This window comes from Puma concolor, chromosome B2 (assembly GCF_028749965.1).
Source record: "Puma concolor isolate L17-30 chromosome B2, mPumCon1.1.hap2, whole genome shotgun sequence".
NCBI lineage: Eukaryota > Metazoa > Chordata > Mammalia > Carnivora > Felidae > Puma > Puma concolor.
Window position 1 is genome coordinate 90,771,585 of NC_141671.1, and position 18,951 is coordinate 90,790,535.

General features: G+C 40.5%; 1 long non-coding RNA gene across 1 annotated transcript; it reads right to left on the reverse strand.

Moving 5' to 3' along the window:
* Positions 1-2,073: 2,073 nt before the first annotated feature.
* Positions 2,074-12,153, reverse strand: LOC147581108 (uncharacterized). Its single transcript, XR_015250846.1, has 3 exons — positions 11,582-12,153; positions 4,487-4,580; positions 2,074-2,704 (listed from the first exon to the last, which is right to left on the reverse strand). It is a non-coding gene; the product is annotated as an uncharacterized LOC147581108 (long non-coding RNA).
* Positions 12,154-18,951: the final 6,798 nt, after the last annotated feature.

The following is an 18,951-nucleotide window of genomic DNA, read 5'->3' on the forward strand; positions in this document are numbered from 1 at the left end:
CAAGATACTAGGAAACTTCCAGGAAAAGATGGATACAATGGAGAAAGAAGAGAGTTATTGCAGGAGAACAACACAACTGTTTTTAAAACAACTATTGAAAACTCAGGAACTGAAAAATGCATATCTGAAATTTACAAACAATCATTGGATAGATTCAACAGGAGATTGGACACTGCAGAAGAAAAAAATCCATGACCTTGAAAACAGGTCACTAGAGATTATTCAAATGGTCAGAAAGAGAAAAAGACTTAAAATTAAACAGAACACCAGTCACTTCTAGGACATCAAATGTACCAACATACAAAAACTTAGAGTCCCAGATGTATCCACATACATAACATTTAAAATGAAGATGAATTTGTGAGGACTGTCTTGCACGTAGTTTTTTGAACCTCTTATGAATCTATAGTTATTTCAAAAGAAAAAAGGGGTTCCCGGGTGGCTTAGTGGGGTAAGCATCCGACTCTTGATTTCAGCTCAGGTTATGATCCCAGGGTCATGAGATTGAGTGCTGCATAGGGCTCCACGCTGAGCATGGAGACTACTTGGAATTCTCTCCCTCCCTCTCTCTCTCTCTCTCTCTCTCTCTGCTCCTCTCCCCTGCTCACGTGCTCTCTCTCTAAAAAATTAAAAAATAAGTAAATAATAAAAAAAATTTTTAAAGAGAAAAAGAACAAACAAGGTTTGAAATGAAGGTGAAACAAACACATTTTCAGATAAATGAAAGCTGAGGGAATTCAGCAACGGATCCACGTTCCAAGAAATGCAAAAGAAATCTCTTCAGGGTAAAAGAAAAGGATACTCCACGGAAATAGAAATCTACACAATGGGGAAAAAGAGAGCCAGAAAAAATAAACACACAAACACATATAAAAGATTATTTTTCTCTTTCCTTAATTTCTTGAAAAGACAATTTACTCTTACAGGCAAAAACATTCATAACATTTATGGGGCTTATAACATATGTAGAAGTCAAATGTACAGTCAAATATATGACAACAATAACAAAAAAAGGAAGTAGCAGATACGTTCAGTAAAACTGGAGGTCTGGATGGCAGTATCTGAGTCAGATCAGAAACCTGGCTCAGACTGGCGATGGAATAGTGAGTTACGAAGACTGCAGCTATCTGGACATCGTGTTAAGGTTAGAACAAGAGCACCTGATAAATCTTGACATATTTGCTAACTGTTCCACTTCTCAGATGGTAGAATAAGCAATGAAAGAAATTACAACTCTGAATTTCATTATGAACCAATAAGGCAACACTTACTCATGAATTGAAAGTGACAGAAACCTTGGAAGATAGTGACATTTGTGATGATAACAGAAGTGGAGAACACTGGATGGTCAGAATCATGGAAGCCTTGCTACTCTAAGTGCGGGTTTCAGACCAGTAGCAACAACTTCACCTAGGAACTGTTAGAAATGCAGAATCTAGTAACGCCCCAGCATTCTGGATTTTTATGCAAACAATTTCTGCATTTTAACAAAATCCCAGGTAATTCCTATTCAAGTTAAAGTTTAAGAAGCACTGCTTAGGACGCTTTTTAAAATGCAGATTCCTGAGTTCCCTGGAAGAACTGTTGGCTCACTCACTGTGAAGATGAGGCTTACAAATCTAAATATTTGTCAACTCCCCAGGTTATTCTCTATGCACTAGTATTTGGTATTCTCTATGCACTAGTAATCATTGTCATAAGACTAGAATTTTTCTAAGTACATTTCTTGAATAAAAAAGGATTCTAAAATAAAATCGGTACGAGAAGCCCTACTAATTACCCTCTTATAAATGCACCATCTGAGAAGTCATTCAGGAAAAGGTGTTTGAAGTTATTTGACTCACTGTTTCTTAGATATACTCAATCATGGAATACTATTTCCACTCAGCTCCCACAATAGCAGAAGCTCATGGAATTATCCCATGAACTTCACTTTTGTGTGGACCTCACTTTGGGTATATTGTGCCCTTACGTGTCCTATACGTGGCTTCTGAAAGTTCAGAGAAAAATCAGGACGGATCCCCATGCCTTGAGACTTCACTGGGAACGTAGTTCAGACTGGAGAATCCCCAAATACACATAAATCAGTAGATGGCACTGCACTTGCACCAAGGCAAAGATGAGCACAGGGAGGCAGGGGTAGTCGCAGAAGACTTCTCTCAGAAGCTCAAATTTGAAAGATGGATCGAAGGGCATAGGACCAAGGGTAAGATTTTAAGGATAATGTTGTCACATTGGAGACTTAGACTGGAAGAGGCTGGGACTTGTAAGCATGGTGAAGGACAACCATTGTTCACTGATTAATCTGGACTCGTAGAAAGAACACTCACACGCCAGAGAGAGGTGTGCTCTCATGATCTTGATGCTTCTAGTGGCCGGTGGGCCTCCAGTTGTCCCCTATCCCAGGAGGGCCTCGTTTCTAAATGAGAGCCTTGAGGTCATTTATCTCTCAGAGCTCCCTGTTCTTGATTCTCAGTGCTCCTTCAAATAATGCTCAAACCCATCACACTTTTTTTTTTTCCTTATTGGACTTTTGCGGGAAGTCCAATAAGTTGGACACTTACCATGCCTGGAAGCTCTCCTTTGTAGCCCCGTCTACAATCACGCATCAAAACAAAGAATTACGTAGATTGATGGCGTGTCTTCTCATTTTGCATACCTCCAGGAAATAATTTCTTTTGTTGGCTGATTCTTTTCTTTCCCCCTGAGAAAGGAAGACGGATTAAAGTTACATCGTAGAAAAGGATAGTTTCCAATAGTTCATAAAGTTGAAGAATCCAAAAAAACTAGAATGTCTGGAAAATGTTTAAAAGCCCGTGTTGCTAGTCCCAAAACTGGAAAATCGTTAGAGCAGGCTTCACTTCTTGCTTTTGAGATGTTATCATGCAGGCGATAGCCCGACTGCTTATTTCATTAATTTGGTGGGAATGCTATTATCATATTCATGAAGAAACAATAAAATAAAAATGTAAAGAATGAGACCTAGTGACTCTGCTGCTCAATCATAATCTGTGACATAGTCAATACGTAAGTTCAGTTTATGTTTTGTCAAACATTCTGAACAGGCCCTGACTTCACACTTTTACCCAAGCAAAGAGCCTGTATAATGGTGTGTAAAAACCTGCTCTTTGTTGTTGCCAAACAGTCTCCACAATGATGTGAAGCACTTATAGGACGCACCCTAATATAATTTGATTGCCATGTTAACCAATGCATGAAATTATTAAAATAATTATGTGCTTAAAAAGTTGGGTAGAGGATTCAAAACAGAACCTCAGACCATCAGAACTGCAAGAAAACCGTTACAAATTAACTGAGTAGGGTTTGCAAAGTAGTAACCAGCAGTCGCAGACTAGCCACAGATACCTGTATTTGGCTATTATTTGTTTGAGATGAGCAGGCTTTTTTTTTTTTTTTTTTTTTTTTTTTTTTTTTTTTTTTTTTTTTTGAGAGAAAGAGAGAGCTGGAGCTGGAGCCAGGGAGGGGCAGGGAGCAGGGGACAGAAGATCCCCGAAGCGAGCTCTGAGCTGACAGCAGAGAGCCCCATGCAGGGATGGAACTCATGAACCAGGAGATCATGACCTGAGCCAAAGTCCCACGCCCAGGCACCCTGAGATGAGCAAGCTTTTTAAAAGGTAATGCAGCTAGGAAATGTTACAGTTGCAGTGTTATAACAGCTGAGTGCCAGCTGTCCTACACTTTATTCAATTTTAACTACTTGACCAAACCAAGCATTTCAGTCTGCAGCAGGGACATCAGATATAATATAATTCAATGAATTCACAGCTGTTGGTGGACCCACAAAGGGTTGTGGTGTTTCTATATTGATAAACCAAGACGATATTTTTCCTCAGAAGTAATTAGTGCCTATATCAGCATGATATCCTAAAATAAGTTATTTTGATAATAAAAAATAGAACAGCCATTTCCAAGAAAAGCCACTTAGCAATGTTCCAGTAACAAATATATAATGACGTAGATGTAATATTATCTTTTTTTTTTTTTTCTTGCCACTGACCAATGGAAACTTCCTCTCAGACTGTCACTGGCACTCAAATTGGTGTCTGGAAGCCACTGGCCTGGTCCAATGTTTTATTTTAGAAGCGCGGATATGGTTCCATGTGGTTCCCAAAGTTGCATGGCTGGTAAGGGCCGGAGCCAGATCTAGCACCCAGCTTTCTAGTGCCAAGAGCAAGGTTTTCTCACTTTATCAGCTGCTGGAAGGCACTGTGTCATAAGGCTCTTCTGGAGCTGGATAGAGCCCTGTGAAATCCTGGCTCAGCTGTATAACCTTGGGCAAGTTAATAAACTTCCCCAAGCTCCTAGCCCAGTGCCCTCCACATTGGAGGCCTTCATTTAATTGAATTCCTAATCTGTCTTCCCAGTCTTCCAGCATGCAAGGTGCTGCTCTTGAGACCCATGGCCCATTGAAGTCTATGGAAAGTGTAATAGGGAAGAAGGTCGGGGGCTGGCCAATGACACTTACATTTCCCTTGTATTCCTCACAAAGCCAGACCACTTGCTCTCTCCCCAGGGCCAGTTCGCAGAAAGGGGGTGTGCTTTGCTGTAAAGAAAACAAACTGGCAGCCAAAAAATTAATTGAAAAGCAAATTAAGTCTTTACTGTCATCTCTGGAAATTCCAAAAAGGACTCATAAACCACAGAAAGTCTTTTTGAAATCCTCTTTCCCTATCCACATGCCCTCCCCCGACTTATCCCCCCCATCCCCTCCCCTGCCGGTCTCCCCACACACAACTCCTTGCTGCCAGGGCCCACCCTAATTCTGTTTCCTTTCTCCCAGCAATCCAAAACCTGCCCTCTAGTTCAGCCAGAACAATCTTTCTAGCCCATTTATTTCTTTCACTCTCTTTTTCTGCCTTTTTTTTTTCTCTTCAATGAGTTAGTACTCTCCATCTACAATACAAATCTTATTAACCCCCTTTCCTCTTCAATTTCCTCCTCGTTCCTTTCTCTGATGTACATGATCAGGCCACGATGGACTTCTCAGAAGCTGGTGAGGACGGGGTGTAGATAATCGTGCTTTAATAGTTGGTGTCCCTACCACATATTTATTTACCATGTATTTATGCCATAAAAATACTTTATATTCTCAGACATCTTTAAACTCTTCATATTCGCAAATATATAGGAAGCATTATTTGCATTTTACAGAGTAAGGGACCAACTAAAGAAGGGATATAATTGATTTCTTGAGGCCATTTAAGTCATTTGAACAAGAAATATACAAAGCAAATAGTTCTTTTATTCTTATCCTAGTCTTTGAAAACATTTTCAACAGTACATATTTGTCAACAGTAAATATTTACCAAGTACTTACTATGGTCCAGGAACAATTCTAGATACTAGGAAAATAGGGATACATAAAACAGACAAGATTGCTGCGCTCAAAGAGACTTTTGGTCAGGTAGGAAGGAGTATATATATATATATATATATATATATATATGTGTGTGTATATATATATATGTATATATATATATGTGTGTATATATATATATATGTGTGTGTATATATATATACACATATATATATGCTGGCAGAGAGGTAAACAGATAAAAGGATACATTTTGACCACAAAGAAAATGGAAAAGGGGTGCCTGAATGGCTCAGTCGGTTAAGCATCTGACTCTTGATTTCAGCTCAGGTCATGATGTTACAGTTTGTGAGTTTGAGCCCTGCATTGGGCTCGGTGCTGATGATGTGGAGCCTGCTTGGGATTCTCTCTCTCTCTCTCTCTCTCTCTCTCTCTGCCCTTTCTCTCTCAGAATTAATAAATAAAGTTTTTAAAAATTAAAAAAAAAAGAAAATGGAAAAGAGCAATGTTGTGGCCAGTAAGAAAAGTGGGCAGGCCAGGAGCTCATGAAGTTTCTATGGGCAGGGAGGCCTTCTTGAAGAGATGAAGATTTGGGGTCAGATCATTCCAGAAGATCACTACAGGCATGAAGGTTCATAAGACCTAGGAGGAGGGGAAATATTGAGGGGAAAGGGAGATTTGCATGTTTGTCAAGCAGGAAAAAAAGCCAATGCTGGTGGAGCCCGGAGGGAAGTTGGCAATGAACACGGTAGGAAAGGTGGTCAGGGTGCAAGCCATGTTGAGACGTATAGGCTAGGGCTAGGAGATGGCCTTTATTCTTAGTGTAATGGGAAGCAACTGGAAGACTTTCATCAAGTGAGAAATATGATCTGATTATCTTTATAAAATCATCCGGCTATGTTGAAAAAGGAATTTACGGAGGCTACTAAGGAGCACATTGCTATGATTCAAGCAAGATATGCAGATTGCTTGGACAAGGATAGTGGCAGTGCAGATAGAGAAAGGTAGATTCAGGACACCTTTTAGGTAGAGTAGATAAAACGTCCTGAGGAGCCGGATGTGGTGATGAAAGAAAGATGATTCCAAGGTGTTTGCCTTCAGCAACTGGTGAATGGAAAGTTAGGCCATTTCCTGAGATAGGGAAGAATAATTCAAAATACAGAGAAGTGGGCAGAATCAAGTCTCTGTTTTTCCTGTGTTAAACTTGTGATGTTTGGTAGACAGGCAAGGAGAGAGGTAAATGGCATCTGTGAGTCTGTCGTGGTCCAGTCAGCATGCTGCTTTCTCTGCCCCAAACACCTTCCTTCCCTTCGTCAGCAATATCCTGCTCAGCCTTCAAGCGTCAGCTCAAATGCACCTCTCTTGGAAGTTAGCATCTCTCTCCTCTATGGTTTATTTCAGCACTGACCATGGGGAGAAGTGAATGATTTCAAGAGCAATTTAAGGAAGTGAAGATCTGTAGGATGTAGCGACTGTTTGATATGAAGGTTAGCAGGTGTCAACAGTAATGCCCTGGATTCTGGCTTGTCCCACAGTGTGAACGATCATGCCATTCACTGAGCTAGAGAAAACCAGAAGGCAATGGGTTTTCGGGGGATGAAGGAAGAGCCATATCATTTTTATAATGTTGAATTTCAGATATATATATACATATACATATATATATGTATATATATGTATATGTATATATGTATACATATGTATATGTATACACATATATGTATATGTATATATGTATATGTATACATATGTATATATACATACATGTGTATATGTATATATGTATATATATATATGTATATATGCGTGTGTGTGTGTGTATATATATATATATATATATATATGACATACATGTGGAGCTGTGGAGTAGGCAGTTGGATATTGGGGGGTCTGCCCAGGAGAAAAGTCACTGCTGAAGGAATGTATTCAGAGTCCTTAATTACATAGATAGTAATTGGGGCAAGGGCAGGAATGAGACCATAAGAATGAGGGAGAATTTAGTGTCAGGTGAGGAGAACCTAGGACCAGCCATGTTAAGTTTGGTTAAGGAAGGTAGGTCTGAAGAGATGACTAGAGAAAGGGCATTCAGAGAAACAGGAGGAGAACTCAAGAAAGGTTTGTTGTATCCCAGAAACTAAGCCGAGACAACTTGGGGGAAAGAGGTATTAGTCAACAGTGTTAAGTGCTGCAGAGGAGAAGCTACTAGTCATCCAAACCTATGATTCCACTTGCACATATTGTGTGCTATGGACATGTCAGAACTCACCAGAGCTGACAGTGTGCATCTCTTCCCATCTCCACGCTAAGTGATGTCAGACTCGAAGCTTGAATTGGCCATGGTGGAGGAACTAACACCATGGAAATCGGCAAACACTACAAATCCCTCCACTCCAGAGAGCTGGTTGCTAAACATTGACCAGCATACCAACAATTAAGGCTATATATGAAATTATTGGGGAGTTTTTTAAATATATCAGTGTCTGTGTCCCATTCCTAGCTTTTTAATATATTTGCTCTGGGTGTGCCCTAGACAATTGTATTCTTAAAATGCTCTCTGGGTATTTGAGTAAGCAGTCAGGATCAAGAACCATGGATCCCTAAAAAATAAAGTAACCACTCATAGAACAGCACACTGATGTCTAGAAGGCAATAAAATAAGTTAGTCAGGAAGAAACAGTCTAGGGTTCTGGATAAGTGGGATTGGGTGGTACAAGTCCAAACAGGCATAGTGTTAAGTCACATTGCTAGGGGTCAAGGTAGGTCGAGGAGGAACAGGGAATACCCAGTATAGGTCCCGACAGGATTGTTCAGAATCTCTTCCAATCTTCTCGCCACAGAAGAGAGCCTGGAAAAGAGGCCAACTCACAGAGGAGAGTAAGACAGCCCAGTCAGGAAACAAAGGGAAACTTCCCCCTGTAAATGTTGTACCTGAAAGCCAGCTCTACCCCTGGGCTTTACAGGAGCCAATAAATCCTCCCTACGCTTTGGGATTTTTCTGTAACTCACATCTGAAAGAGACCCTTTCAGTCAGATGGGTATGAATTACAATCTTCTTCATCTTTATCATGTCTTATTATTGAGAAAGGAATCTTAATATGAACAAAAATGATGCCTACCTGTAGCTTAGATGATCAATAACAATGGCAATCCTTGATCTGTAATGTCAGTAAAAGCCCCTAAATATTCAATATTTTTAACTCTTCTGTTATTGAGTCATGTCTTTTTCTTTTCTTTCTTTTTTTTTTTTTTTGGTCTTAAACTGGCAACATTTCCTATTGATTTATAAATAAATATCCATGACATTTATGTTACCTAATGAGTAGAGATGAGTACACACAGGACTCAGACTTTACCCTATTATGAAGTGAAAGGTTTAAAGAAAAGTTAGTCAGAGGTTTTTTGTTTTAAATCAATGGGGTAAGCCAGAGAATCGAGAAATCTACCCACCATTAGTGCTCCTACTGTGTCTTTTACAAATTCAAAACATCCCATATTCTGGGTTTCTTTTAGGTGAATGTTTATAGTTGATTTCAAGAGGAGTGAACAAGGCAACTTGAAAGAACACATACTGCTTTCAGAACTCAAGGTAATTTTTAAAAAAGTGTGTGGAAGGGAAAAGAGCCTCTTAGCCAATTAGCCTAGAAAACACACTCCACTTTAGGATTAAAATCACCCAGATATAGGTGAGGATCCAAGTAGAGTCTCATCTATATCATCAAAGAGGTTCTTCAGCTATTGAAATGAATAAGAGGGTAAACGTTTTAATGGTGCAACAGTCAAATGTTAAGATTATGTAGAAGTAGACAGGACCAACCTACCTTCAAGTGGTGGAGATTTTTAATGAGGCAGAAAAATGGCTTTCATTACCTGGTTTATTTTCCAATTTAAATGATTCTTGTGGTAGTATTATACTGTATAGAAGAGAGTTCCTCAACTGTATGAATTTGTCTTCTTCCATAGATGGTATATGTTTGATTTGGTTTTATAAAAGACTATGTTAGCATAAAGTAACACAACACATTAACAGAAACCTCAAACTCCTATAGATAATTTTTTCTGAGTTTAGAGGAGAGTGACATGGGAAAGGATGGTAACACAGGGAAATACAAGATCCTTCTTCTAAAGTTGTATCAGTATTGGGAGTAAGAATATCATTTTGCTAACAAAAAAAAACTATATAAAACAGGCAATTGGCTTATTATTTTTATAGTCAAATTTTATTTCTTGTCATATAAGCTTACTGGTCTTCTGATATCTTAGGTGCAAAACAGAGAACTGAAGATCAGTGTTTAGGTAGTATCTATGCAAGATGGCTGATTGAGTATTGGACAGAAGACAACTCTAAGTTCTCTTTCTCCAACAGGATAAGAATGTGGATGACTTCCTGCTGCTCTAAGCATGGACTACGAATGGACTGGGTCCATCTAACTCAACATTCACTTTTGTGGATGTTGTAAGAGAATCTTAGGAACTTTGGAGGAAAGAATTGCCTTGCTTTTCTTCGTGTTTTGGTGTAGAATTTTTGTTTTGGTTTGCTTTGGTTTTTTGGAAATACTTGGAGGAAAGCATATATGGCTCTGTCAGGTCATGTTGGATGTTTCTCAACTTTTTTTTCCTCTACCATTCCCCTAAAGAGCAAATTTTATTTTAATCAATGAATTTAAATTAAATCATTTTAATTAATTAGTTAATTAATTAAAATTTAGATTAGATTAACTTTCTCCCTAAAGAGAGGAATGGAATTAAAAACTAAGGAACAAGATTTTAGAGGAGGGCTGAGTTTGGGAGGGCCACGAACAATTGTAATATCTAAGATTCCTTTCACTTGCCTCCCAAGAACCGACTTTCATCCCTTTGGGGAGATGAAGGATCAGATATCCATTAACTAATGGAAAAGGAGGAGAGAGGGCTCATCGTAAAGATAGTAGTGGATCTTCCACACCCCAATTATACCAAGTACAGCCAGCTTCATAAGAAGTGAAAACTAGTTCACACAACAGCTGGCTTCATCATCTCATATCTGAGTTTTCTCTAGGCATCTTTTCCTTACTGCTTCTCTTACTCTGAATGATCAGCCACCCAAATGCCAGATGTTCACCAATGTTCTGGAATGGCTAGCATACATCTTATTGTTCTATCTATCTGACAGTGGCAAGGAGAACACTGTCAACTGTCACTAGCCCAAAACTGGCTCATGAAGGGCCTTACCTAGGGAACTTGCAAAAATACAGATTTCTGTAGATTTATTTTATTTTTTATTTGAGAGAGAGAGAGAGACAGCATGAGCAGGGGAGAGGGGCAGAGCAGGGGAGAGGCTCAGCATGGAGCCTGACATGGGGCTCCATCCCACCACCCTGGGATCACAACCTGAGCCAAAATCAAGAGTCTGATGCTCAACCTACTGAGCCACACAGGTGCACCTGTAAATTTTTATTGAGGACAACACTTCACAATGCAAGCTGCTCATTATATATATCAATTTTGTCTTACTTTCTCAGTCACTGAATTCTTTTTAGTACTGCTTTCTTGCAGAGATGATATAAATAATTAACTATAAGGGCCTTGCCCTGTCGTTCTGGACTGCCAACAGAACTTTCCTCCATCTGATTTTTAAACAGAAAGAGCATCGATTACTATGGAGACGTTCACAGTTGGGGAAAAAAAAACCCAAAAAACAAAACTGATGACAACTTAGAATTCTTCAGGTTCCAAGCTCATGGAAACACACTCTGAAGCACCATTCACAATGCGCAGGTAGCCATGGTGGTGTGAGAGAGCTGCAGAAGAATATGGGCACTCAATTTGAGAAGGAAGGTAAGAACCACTTGTGTTGTCCCTTCTTTGAGGGAGCTTTGTAGTGGGGGATTGAGAGAGTGGTTAAAGGCAAGGTACCCAAGAGAATTTCTCCTGAAATTCTGAATTTGCAGTGATTCTAAATAAAGTGGATTTGGCATCTCATTTGGTGTTTGCTCTCATGCAAAGCCTGCAACCTATCTCCTGTTGCCAGACAATGGACAGGGCAGCAGGAATACAGGGTGGCCTCCCTTGAAGGACCTGAGCAAAGACTGCTCCTGAAGTCTCCCAGATGGGTAATCTTGTGTTGGGATGTGGCACAGAAGGTAGCCTGAAGCACAGTCTGCCAGGATCCACCCCGAAACCATTCCACTGGGCATATGAAGACCCTATGAAGTGGACCCTGCTGGGGGAGGCAGGGAGATGTGGCTGTTTCTCCCTGGGATTACTTACCCTAGGAAGTTGGGCAGGATACCCAAAGGACATCTTGTGTGCTATCCGGTGATGCAACATCAGCCTCAGTCCTCATCACCATTGCACACAGCAGGCAGCAGCAACTTCACAGAACCAGATGAGGCCGAGAAAGGAGGCCACTTCATCTGAGCCACCCACCTTCTCCACCCACTCCATGCTTTGGGATGGAGGCCCGGGCCCACTGGATCTCTAAGGGAGAGGAAACTCAGAAGCTCAGCTCCAAAATGGATACGGACTGAAGCTGTAATAATACTCGTACTGAAATGGAAAGATTTTCTGGACCAGACTGATGAAAAGAGATTAAATTTTAATACGGTAATGTCCAGCTATAACAGGTTTAGCTTCTCTGAAACCAAGAAGGAAGGGAAGCAGGTGGAAGAAATTTAGGTTCTGCAAGCAAAACAAAGAGAATTTTATTCTTCTACAAGCTTATTTACCACTGCCCGAATCATAACTGTTCTACTTTCTCATCACTCCCAGCAGTGACCTTCACCGAAGATACCAAGGCACTGGATTGACTTACAACATAAATCCTTAACACGCAGGTGGTGGTTGTTATCATTGTTGTTGTTTTGCAGAAAAATTCAATGAATCTCAATTCTATGAGCTTTAGTTTCTCTGAGAAACACAAGTTAAGGGGGAAAAATGCTTCCTTCTGCATAGTTCTGAGTTAGAAGGAGAATGAATTAAAAAAGAAAATTGCACCAGGACAAGAGTGTTGTTACGATTGCTGTGGCACCACGTCGGCTGTAGAGAAGCAAGACTGTAGAGAAGCAAGCAGGTATAGAGTAAAGCATGATCCTGGCTTGGCGGGGTGCCGGGGCTCTGCAGGTCGGTGAGCAGTAGGCAAACGCCGGATACAGAAGACAAGCTCTCAGACCCGCCACCCCAGTGCTTCTTTATCTCCTCTCCAAACATCACACTATTTTTCTTCAGAGGATTTTAAAGAACTGCATTTCCATTTTATTACATTTTACTACAACCTATTTCTCAGGAGTAATATATCCTCGTTTCTTCTACACATTTCTCCACTTTCAACATTTGTGTTGCTAGCCTTCTTTTGATAAAAAATGTGGCAATGAATGTCCGCTACGTGTAGTTCCATGCAAGCCCACCAGTATTTCTCTGCAATAGACACCTAGAAGGATAGTTTGTCTCTAAAAATCTCTGCCTTTGCAATGCCCCTTTCTGAAAGCTTTCCATTTTCCACTACCAGCAACAACGTTTGAGATGGCCTGTTTCCACCTTCTCAGATTTGAAATGCTTGAGGGAAGAGTATGCATTCCTATTGTATTGCCTTAATTTGTTTTTTCCTATTGACAGGAGGTTGGAACTCTTCTTAAGTTTATTTACGGGTATTTATATCTAGTAAATACTCTTCTTGTCTTAGTCACCCAATAGAATGTGAATAGTAATGGTGAATGTGTACACAACTGTTATTTTGACTATTAACACAGCTTTTAGCGTTTAACCTGTCAGAGTAGTAAATTTCATTAACAAATGTCTTTAAAAAAATTTTTTTTTACATTTATTTATTTTTGAGAGAGCACAAGCTGGAGCGGGGCAGAGAGAGGAGGAGACACAGAACCCAAAGCAGGCTCCAGGTTCTGAACAAGTGTTCAGCACAGAGCCCTAGGCGGGGCTCGAACCGGAGATCATGGCTTGAGCTGAAGGCAGTCACTTAAACCAACTGAGCCACCCAGGAGCCCCTCATTAACAAATGTCTCAATGCTGACATATCCTTGCTCAGATATTTCATTAGGATATGATTAATGGCAAGTCCCTTACCATTCAGTAAACTTTCTTTTAATTTTTTTTTAATGTTTATTTATTTTTGAAAGAGAGACAGAGAGACTGAGTGTGAGCAGGGAGGGACAGAGTGAGAGGGAGACACAGAATCAGAAGCAGGCTCCAGGTTCTGAGCTTCCAGTGCAGAGCCCAACGTAGGGCTAAAACTTATGAACCGTGAAATCATGACCTGAGCCCAAGTCAGATGTGTAACCACTGAGGCACCCAGGTGCCCCATTCAGTAAACTTTCTTAAACTCAAGTTTATACCTTATACTGGGGGAATTTTTTTTTCTATGATTTCTATTATGTCTTCACTTCTCCTTGACTCTCTCCTACTAAAAAAAACAAAAACAAAAACAATTAGATGGATGTTGGACCTTAGGTATTGATGCTCCATGACCCTCCATGTAAAATCAGTTCTTAAAACTTTTGTCTCTAATGCCCATTATATTCTACAAGATTTTCTCAGCTTTACTTTTCAAATCAGTAATATATTTTTATCTGTGTCCTTTATACTGTTTAGCTCTTTTGTTAATTTTAAAATTCCAGTGATCAAAATTCTAATTTCCAAGAAATCTTTATTTTCTGATTGCTCCTTTTTCATAACAATGTTATGGTATGAAGTTAACATAACATAACATAATGATGTTAAAAGAGAATTTCTATTCGAAAGACTGTTGAATTAGTATCCTGAGGATATCCTGAGGTTAGAAGTGATTCAATATTTTCTTTAGTTCTTCAAATTATGTTTTCAACCATTATGCTAGTTCGCTTAGTTCTTATCTTTTATATTGTTAGTTTGTATCCAATGTTTGGCAATCCTTGGTTGCCCATTCATTCTGCGAATAATGAGCAAGGTTGATTAATGCATAGAGGTGGAGTGGGATTCCTGTGTTTCTCCATCATGCTTCTCTTCTGCCCTGAAGGAGGAGAGGAGTCTCCATCAGCCGGCCTGCTTTATGTCCACATACAGCAAACCCCTCCTCTCCACCGGTAAAATAAGACTTTATTACTCATTCGAGGACGTTAATGGCTTTGCCTCCTACCCTACATCTGTCATGGAGCTCAGCATTCCCTCCAGTCCTATACCCAACCTCGAGGGCTCCTTGGGTGGCATCTTTACTTGCCTTACTACCTGGGAGCTTGGTGGCAAGCACCTCTGCCACCTGTTGCTCAGTGTGACACAATGAGGAGAGGGAGGGCTGGCCTACATGTCCTGACACGGGTTAAAAAGAACCAACAACAATCTTGATGATTTCCCAGCACCTCTTCCTCCTCTTGCCATGAGTTTACAGGCTGATTTTAGCAGGTTCAGAAAAGTAGAAGTTCATCAGCTTTCTTCCTGGTTTATGTTAGACTGTGGTGTTCTCTGTTCTGGCCGGTCCTATCCCTTCCATTCTCTATAGTCCGGAAATTTCTCGATCTCTGGCAGAAAATGGTACCCTGTCCTGTTACGAGCACTGTGACATGTTTGTCCGTTTTCTGTTATTTTAATGGGTTTTGAATACAAAGAATGGAAAAGACTGTGTCCTCAGTTGTTCATGCTGATTCGGTCCCCTGGGCCCCTGAGCCCTTCTGCTCAGCTTTCTTTGCCTGAAATGTTGGCTTAAAAAAAAAAAAAAAAAAAAATCCCCTACACACGCCAGTCACTATATAGTCCTGCCATTTCTTTTTTTAAATATGGTAATTGCACAGTGAGATATTCCCTTACCATTTCTCCCCAAACTTTCTCACAAGCAAGGACCCTGTGGTGAGGCTCCTGAGTCCAAATTGCAGAGTCCTTCCAGCCAATGATGATATGTGCAAATTTGGGAGGGCGCCTTGCCGGATCGCACAATCATTTCCTCCATCCCGGGCACTGCAGAAAATAGGTTAATTAACAGGCCGACTTCAGCCTTACTAAATTTATTATGAATTATATGTTCAGGGGTGTTGGTAAAAGGCCAACACTGGCATCTCTTTAACTAGTAATTATTGTGTTTTATTGTTGTGGACCTATAACGCATTAACAAGCCAGGACTCGGCTTTATTAGAATGCACGTGGCTCCTCAGTTCCATGCATATTTATTATGCGAGAGAATGGGATTCTTCTTCTCTAGCCTTCACTAATTTAAAAGAAGATATCCTCAATGAAATGTATTCAAATATTTTGACATTTTGCTTCACCTCACTTACAGAGCAGAAATTGTTTCTGACAGTTATTATACACTGCTGGAATCCTGCTGCTTGGGCTGTTGAAGAACAGGTTGAAAAGACACAGCGCTTGCATTTTGTTCAAAGAGTGATTCTGTGGCTTAGAAATAGCAGCACTGTCAGCTGTGATTCACTGAGAGTTTAGATAATATCCAGTCTGTAGTCACTGCTAACATGGGCTTCTGGGCTTGGAGCGGAAGGAAATGAATGGAAGCTGGTGCCCCGAGGTTACTACCCGGGAGGATGAGTGTGAGACATGGAGCTGGCATTTGGCCACCTAAAATTTGGGTAGAAATCTTCCTTCCTCTTTTCCGTGTTGTCAGCACCCTCCCCTGTTATACCGGGCTTAAATTTCAAATGCATCTATTTCCACGAGGCACACAACAGTAAATGTTAAATTGAAACACTGGGGCATTACAGAGGCTTGAACTGTCTGAAGCGATTAGAGGCAACATTTGATGGGCGTCTCTTTGATCTAACTGCACTGAAAGCCAAAAATCACTCCCGGATCATCTGTGAGGGGCCGTGGGATGCTATGCCACACAACAGCTAACAAACCTAACAAGCAACCTGATGTGATTTCTTTCGGGTACCTTGGTTTATTCAAGTGGACTCCTGCTCTGCATGCAAAAGTATTCTTCTAAAGCGATCGGATAAAATACTGCCTTGCAAAGGGCCTGACGGTAGCAGTGGCAGAGTTTGGCACCAACAGATTGTCACAGAGCCACTGCGACAACCCGAAGCAAGGAGAAAACCATTCAGCAGCCCAGCTGACACCATGTCTTTGAGTTCGTCTCCCATTTCACGTCAAATCCACTGCAAGGTCTGGAAGCAGAAGAGCAACTCAGGGTCAACCCTGATCAGCTATGTGTTCAGAGGGCCAAGAGGACTCGGCTGATCACACTGTGTATGGAGACATGGTTGACTCTGTTGGGCGTAAGTTACAGTGAAACGAGAGCCCATGTGGGGATTGAACCTATTCTTACAGGTTAACAAACAAATAGATCACAGACTGAGGACATACTGACGTTAAAGGAGAAGACTCATGGGGTAGTGGCTCTGCCTACATCAGACCAAAGCATCTGGAATTCTGGCTGGTGCAGACATGCATCTGGGGGACTGAGGGCATTTGGGGTTTGACATCCAGATTGCTTGCGGCTGAGGCAGCCCAGCTAAGGAGTCGGCGAGGAGCCCCAGGAAGGGTCTCAGTAGGAGAAAAGGATCTTGCAGCAGGTCAGGGGATTTATTTGCTGGCAATGTCTCCAGGGACCTGTGAGTAAATCTAGAGGGCACTGAGGGGTGACGAGACCCATTATTCATCAGAATGAGACATGGCCAATTCAGCCCTCATTAGGGGTCTCTGCCAGGCGGTGAGAGGTCAGACCCCGGCAGCAACCTGGGAATAGATGAGAAAAAGCTTTTGCCACTTTGGAAAGATGAAAAGAAATGTACCTAGATTTTTTTTTAAAGGTAAAGTCAGCCCTAAAGGAACTACAGAAAAAACGTCTACATTAGACCAGGTAAATTGTTCCAGGCGACTCTCTCAGTGAATAAAGCTAGTTAAGCAGGAAGAGAGGAAGTAGGATCCCAAAGCATTAATCACACTGAATTGCAAATTATCTGTTCCCTGTCTTATTCATTTTTATATCTCTAGTTAGTACCTTACAAAATGCTTGACACACAGTAAGTGCTAAATAAATATTGATGAATGAATGTCAGACTTTTTCATCTCTAATGTAATCACAATCGGGAACCAGGCGGGAAGCCATATATTATAGTATTTTTGAGGCCAGCCTTAACTGTAGCTGCCCAGATAGCTTCTTACGATGCATGATTTGTGGGATCTAAAAATGTTCTGTTGCTCCAAAATATCTCCACATTCCTGAATTTCTGAATCTCCTCAATTCACACATTTTCCACTGGCCATGCTAATGCAGCTAAGTGTTCTATATGGATTATCTCATTTTAGGGTAATATTACTATTCCCATGTTATGGTTGAGGAACCTGAGGCAAAGTGACTTGAGTTTACAGATCTGGTAAAGATCTGAATTGGCTCCAGAGGTTGGGCTTTTCAGCACTATTCTATCCTGCTTCCTACACTAGTCCTAAAAGCCTATAACCATACAGATAACATTCAAGAAAGAAAAAAAAATAGGAGCACCTGAGTGGCTCAGTCGGTTAAGCGCCCAACTTTGCCTCAGGTCATGATCTCACGGTCAGTGGGTCGGTGGGTTTGAGTCCCGCGCCGGGCTCTGTGCTGACAGCTCAGAGCCTGGAGCTTATTTCGGATTCTGTGTCTCCTCATCTCTCTGCCCCACCCCTGCTTGCTCGCACGTGCTCTCTCTCTCTCAAAAATAAATAAAATATTTTTTTAAAAAAGAAATAAAAGAAATGGTCAATCATTAGCATATTTGTTTGCATTGATTCCTCAGACAAATTAACTAGGCATTGAGTTGGACACTGAAGACAGAGAATGTAAGTTTGATCAGAAGGATGTTTTTGAAAATTCCCATCCCAGGGTTCTGACTCATTTATTTAGCACTTGCTGTGTGCTAGGCATTTTGTAAAGTACGAACTAGAGATCCACGGCTGTATGGGTCTGTCTCTATCAGGACAGTTTCATTTTCTGCAAGGGAAAACCGTTTTTTCACATGTGTATACCACAAAAGATGCATTACTTATTTAAGGTTTTAAATCAAATTTTAACTACCCATAGAATTGGGTAAACTTTTTTCTTCTTTACACTACTGCATCATCAAAAATTGGAGATCAAACTGAATGAGAAGATTCTCCAAGGGAACATCCAAAGAATGGCTTCATAAAATGTGCTATTGTCCTATTAACTGGGGAGTGAGGCCATATTACAGCTATTAACTTCATTGCAGGGAAATTTCTATAGCAAAATCGCTATTCAAATGGTCATCTATGATGGAATAATGGACGTTTTTAGAAAGTGTCTTTAGTAAACATTTGATACAAAATTGAAGCAGTTATGTATGTAGTTTTTGTTATGTATGTTTGAGACCACCTCTTTATTTCCCTTGAACTATCCAGAGATTTTTGTGAGGGAAATATAGCCTGTGGCTCACACTGTGATATTAGCAGTTTACTTACTTGTCTTTTCCCAACATAGTGAAGCTCTAACCAATGTTAATAGTTACAATGAAAGGTAACATTTGCACATGTAAATTCTTGAGTTTCCTAGGAAAGCTAGTCTTTCCCTAGCAGAGATTTCCAGAGATTTATAGTAAGTGGTATAAGAAACTATTGGAATAAATATCTCCTCAAACTGGGCATGCAAAGCTTAGAAATTAAGAGGCTGTCAGCATATTTTTTACTGTGAATTAAAGGCATCTAGATATCTA